Here is a 6000-nt window from a genome sequence, read left to right on the forward strand (position 1 = left end):
ATTATGATTGATGTTGATTTATATTCGCTAAATTAAAGAATTTGTTTATTGAAAATTTTCAAGATAAATGCAAAATTTTCGGGATAATTCATAGGTCTCTAGGGTAGGCCAAAATAACATTTTACTCCCTGAACTCATTTTTCGTTAAATGACTTAACGGAAACCGTTACATTGCCACATCACACCCAATAAAAATAAGACACATGTTCATTTTTATTTGTTTTTTTTAAAAAATGACAAATAAGCTTTTTCACGTCATTTTGAAGCTCCAACACACACTTCGCGTCAAATTAAATAAACCTAATCCCTCTATATCCCCTATGCCGTAGTCGTCTTTATCTTCCCCTATGATTTTTGCCGTCATCTTCATCTTCCCCAACGATTCTTGTCGTTGTATTCATCTTCATCTTCATGCCGTTGTCTTCATCTTCCAAAAAAAAAAAAATGACACAGAGAGAAAGGAATATATTGTTTTCGTTGCCCAAAAACAATTTTTGAAGATGTTTCAATACCTAAAAGCAAATCCGAATTTTCATAGAAAGACTTTCAAAAATGCACTAATCCAAGAACGCAGATGCCTAAAAATTTCATAGTAACTCACAAATCGAAGATCACACCCATCAGAAGATGAAGACGACGACAAGAATCGTTGGGGAAGATGAAGACGACGGTGGCACAAGGGATATAGAGGGATTAAGTTTATTTAATTTGACGTGGAGTGTGTGTTGGAGTCTCAAAATGACGTGAAAAAGCTTATTTGTCATTTTTTAAAAGCATAAATAAAAAAGAACACTTGTCTTATTTTTATTGGGTGTGATGTGGTAATGTAACGGTTTCCGTTAAGTCATTTAACGGAAAATAAGTTCAGAGAGTAAAATGTTATTTTGTCCTACCCTAGGGACCTATAAATTATTTTTTAAATCACATGGACTAAAATTTTCAAATCACATGTAATGCTTTATAAATAAAATTTTATACTCAAATCAAATATCAAAGAAAGATGAAGTCTATAAAATTTTAACGTACACCGAACCACCTTAATTTTTGTTCTTGAAGATGATTTCTACGTCACATATTTTCATTTGCTTCGGTTTGGGTCCAGATATGTATTTACAAAAGGCTCGTCTTTTTCTTGTCTCTCCAACCCATGTCAAGTTGTAAAAAATAATAATAATAATAATCTATTCGGTGAGATATGTGAGTTTCCTCTTTATTAAATTCCAACCATAATAGTTGATTCCAACCACAATTTTAGCCATAGAAACCAATGTTGGCCAAAAAGACTTTGAAGTCAAAGTCTTGGCCCGATCTGGATCTGCTCTAATTCGGGAGAAATTAAAATTTTTTTAATTGTTAATTATAGCATTTTATTTTAAATTTAATTGTTTATAAAATCATTTAAACCTCGGTAAAATAAAAGCCAACATTTAATGCCTCGGTTATACAAAAGCAGCTGACATTTTATAAACGGATCCGAATCCCCTCTAATTGGGGAGAAATTGGAGATTCTCAAATTATTAATCATGGCCCTTCATTTTAAATCTAATGATCTATAAAATTATTTAAACATTGGTAAAACAAAAACCAACATTTAATGCATCGATTATACAAAAACAACTGGCATTTTATAGACGGATCCGAATCCCCTCCAATTGGGGAGAAATTGGAGATTCTCTAATTGTTAATTGTGGCTCTTCATTTTAAATCCAATGGTTTATAAAATCATTTAAACCTTGGTAAAACAAAACTCAACATTTAATGCTTCAGTACATTTTATAGACCATTAAATTTAAAATGAAAGTCACGATTAACAATCGAAGAATCTCCAATTTCTCATTGGAGGGGATCTCAATCCTTTATAGACCATTGAATTTAAAATGAATGGCCACAATTAACAATTAGAGAATCTCTAATTTTTCCTCAATTCGTCCCATCCATAGTCTTCCATGCCAATTAGAGTTGCCAAAGTCAAATTTTCGGTCATAGCAGCCGTTCCAATTCAAACCGTAGTAGCCATTTTTTAACCTTTCACGTTTAAGATCAACACTCACTAATCATTTTTAGTATAGCTTAAAAATTATAACTTAAATTTAGACTCTTGTTATATTTTCAGCATATTTCCTATTATTTCTTTTGCAACACAAACTGCAATTGGAAAAATGATCAAATTCATTTTTCATTTTTTCAACTATTTTCGGATAATAAAATGATAAATCAATTATTAAATTTGTGTTAAACGCATGAGAGTCTATAAATCTAATAATTAATTCATTAAATTTGTAAAATATAAATAATCAAAAAATAATTTAAAAAATAATGTGTAACATGCCTTTTATATATATATATATATATATATAAGATTAAAATGTAATTTCTAGACACTAGCATTTCTCGCTCAACCTATAATTAAGTGAACAAAATAGTTAAAATATGATAAATACGAAACCAACGTGCAATTAGAATTTTCAATTTAGGGTGGTAATCCTAATCGATTTTGTGTTGGTTTTCAAATGAGTTATCACGTTTGGTATACGAAATTGTAATTTACTTAAGAATAAGAATAGATATTACTGAAATAAAAAAAGAGTTAAAATAAAATGATCTTTTTGGTTTTAGAAACAAACATAATTCACTTGTACAATTGAATCAAAATTTATAAAATAATAATAATAATTATTAAAAAAATTTTTTTTAAAAAAAACCAAAATTTTCGAAACATCGGCCACCTACGAGGCAACAACCCCGAAGGGGCACCGTGTGATAGAGCGACCACCCGATGTCCTTCGAGGGTGGCCGATATAATGTTTCAAATCTTCCTTGAATTTTTATTTTTATTTTTTTTTTATTTTTTTATTTTTTTTTTCAAATTAAGTTTGCAGAAAAATAATTTAAAAAAAGAAAAACCCATTTTGCTCCTCGTGGGATAAATTCATCAGTCTTTGGCATATGCCCAACGCAAAAACTTCATCAATTTCTGAGCACACTTTTTACAGATTTGGCGGTGGAGACCTTACTTCAAATTGATGCTGCAATTATGTATTGAACTGAAAACCCATTCATAACCCCCCCTATCATTAAATCAAAAAGAAAATCCACATCTATTTCAAAAGCAAGGAAAACAAAGATTTGGATGTTCTAGAGCTCTAAATGTAATGGCAATTGGAGGCGGATTTGTGAATAAGATTCAGATGGGAAAGGGGAAAGAAACTTAGGGCAGGAACTAAGGGAAGTTACCTGAACACCAAAGATTCGATCCCCGAGAACCCACCAAGCACAAAACCCGTACTATGATGCCATTTTTTGAATTTGATGTATAGGGCCGGAAAGGCAGGGCACCCTGTAGAAAACCTACAGGTTTTTCAGAGCCAATTGTTTTGTGTTGCTCTCCCCTATTTGCCTGGGCCCTTGCTTACTTGTGTGTAAGCTCCATTATTTCATAGATTAGAAACCCTAACCCTAACAAACACTGGAATTTCGCTGAAAAGAAGAAGAGGTGCGACGCAGGGTGGCGCTGTCTAAACCCTAGGAAAGTCGCGCGGATTATTTATAGAGCAGCCAACTGAGAATACTGCTCATCGCACGTGCTTTAAGGCGACACGCGTCCTTCAAGTAATTTCTTGATCTATTGTTGCGACTTGTGAGTGATTTTTTTTTTGAAAAATTATGAAACTTTTCTGTAATAATAATCAGTGTAGTGTTTTTACTCTATTGGACATCGTTAATTTATATAAAAGTACAATGATTTCAGATATTCCTGAATGAATAATGTTTGTGCCATTGTATGTAAACATATGGCACAAACATAAATTGATACTTTTTTATTTGTTTAACTGATTTTGAGCTAGTTTATATGGGTTTCACACCTTGCAATCACATTTATGTATGCAGTGTTTTAGATGAATTTGTAATTTGACCCATAGTGCACTTGTTTTTGTCGGTGGTAAAGCAAAGTATAAAGTTCCCACCTTTTTTTCGTAGGAAAACCTTTATTTTGTATGTTCTTTCCGGAAGATGGTGTGAGGAAGTAGAAGTAGAAGGGGCATGACTCCATGGGTGTAAACCAGTCCTGAGCGATTTTTTCTTGTTTAGGCTTGGCTCTCGAGTCGAGCTTAAAGATGAGCCAAAAAAATTGAGTTCGAGTTCATAATAAGTCAAGCTGGCTCTTATATTTAATTTAATTAATTGATTTTTTTAATTATAAATTTAAACTTAAAGTACTCTTAAACGGTTCAAGAAGCTAGCTTGTATATGAGCATTTGCTTAGCTTAACTAAACAAGTATGGAACCTGAATCAATGCAACAAAGCACTTGGTTTTGAAAAGCGATGATATGCATTATTTTATAATAAAATGATACTATATATATATATATATATATATATATATATATATTTTTTAATATTAATATGAACAACTACTAATTCAAACCTTATATGAGTTACTCACCAGCGGCAAAACAACCACAATTAACTCATCCGGTATTGGCTTCAATTTCTAAACAAATATCACCTAACAGGACATCTAAGCTTTACATTTGAATTTGTAAGTAAATAACATAAGTTTGAATTACAGCAAAAGACTAACAACATGCCTAACAACAAGTGTCAGTATACTTGATCAACTTGGTTAGCTGTTGTCATTTGAATTTATTTTAACCGTAACTGCAATATCTTTTGATTTGATTTTATCCTCATCTTTAGTTGCCACAATACGTCCATGCAATCTCAATGATGAGGACCACACATTGAGATTGGTCTTGAGTTGAGTAAACCGATGGGAGACTAAAGGGTTTAGTTAAAATATCATAAATCTGATGCTTGCTTGACAAAAATTTCACCATAGGAGTCCTATTGCAACATGATACGAACAAAGTGGTTGTCTATCTCAATATGCTTAGTGTGAGCATGATATACTGGATTTGATGAGAAATTGTTGCCTCAATATTATCACAAAATAAAATGAGTGCCATTGATTTCATTTTATCATCTTTTATTCTCAATAATAATTATTCCCTTTCTTAATGGAATATGCATTCCGTGAACCAAATGAACCTAAGTCTTAATTTTGTGAATATAATATCATCAACATACACTAATGCAAAGATGACAACAAAAGCAGTCTTGAAAGTAAATAATAGAAGTTTGAATTACAACGGACTACTAACATCATGTCTAACAACACGTGAATGCTTAATCAACTTGATTAAGCTACCAACAAAAAAAAAAACACACACACACACAATTAGTGACGTAACGTTACTAAAATGCGATGTTTTACTGTTCATAAAATAGTGACGTTTGAATCGTATTACTATTCATGTATGAAAGGCGACGTTTGAATAGTAACACCATGTTCAAACGTCTTCAATTTTAAAAATATTGGCGCTTAAAATTTGCGTTTATAATAACCACTTACACCTAAAATTTCGAAATTTCTCCCTCTTTCACCCACACACATAAAAATAATTTTTTATTTTTTTAATTAAAAAAAAAACAAGTTGACAACCACCTCTGGGGGAGGGGGTGGTTCCCTGGCCACCCCAAATGGCCAACGAGGTGGATGTAGCTAACCCCAATTTTTTTTTTTTTGGTTTATTTAATTGAGGTCATCTTTGGAATTTCTTAAAATACATGGGGCAATTTTTAAAATTTTAGACAAAAAATGCACGTGCTCAATTTTCTGTCGAATTGGACGGAAATTGTTAATGGAGTGATTATATTGCAAATTTTTGATATTTTGTTAAAGTACATTACAAATTTTTAAATATTGAAAGTTAAATTGCAAATCAGGGTAAAGTGTAATTTTTCAAAGAAAAAAAAAGAGAAAAAAAAGAAAAAAGAAAAGATGCGGGCTCAGTGGAAAAGCCCTGCTGGGCCTTTTCCAACGTCTCCCGCCTCTTGATATTCATTGTCCGCTTCTGCTAACTCCCTTGGGACGCTGTTACTCTTCACTCCACTCGCGGACACAGCTCGGCTTTGTTTGGTAATGGGAATGGGGTTGG

The 6000-nt window shown here is 32.1% G+C and overlaps 1 protein-coding gene across 1 annotated transcript in view; it reads left to right on the top strand.

The window, feature by feature from the left end:
* Window positions 1–5913: 5913 nt before the first annotated feature.
* Window positions 5914–6000, top strand: part of LOC132177513 (ATP-dependent DNA helicase homolog RECG, chloroplastic) — a 68367-nt gene continuing 68280 nt past the window's right edge. Inside the window, exon 1 of the mRNA XM_059589868.1 lies at window positions 5914–5967. The gene's annotated coding sequence lies outside the window, so the exon portion shown is untranslated. The remainder of the gene's footprint in view (window positions 5968–6000) is intronic.

This window comes from Corylus avellana, chromosome ca4 (assembly GCF_901000735.1).
Source record: "Corylus avellana chromosome ca4, CavTom2PMs-1.0".
Classification (NCBI taxonomy): Eukaryota; Viridiplantae; Streptophyta; class Magnoliopsida; order Fagales; family Betulaceae; genus Corylus; species Corylus avellana.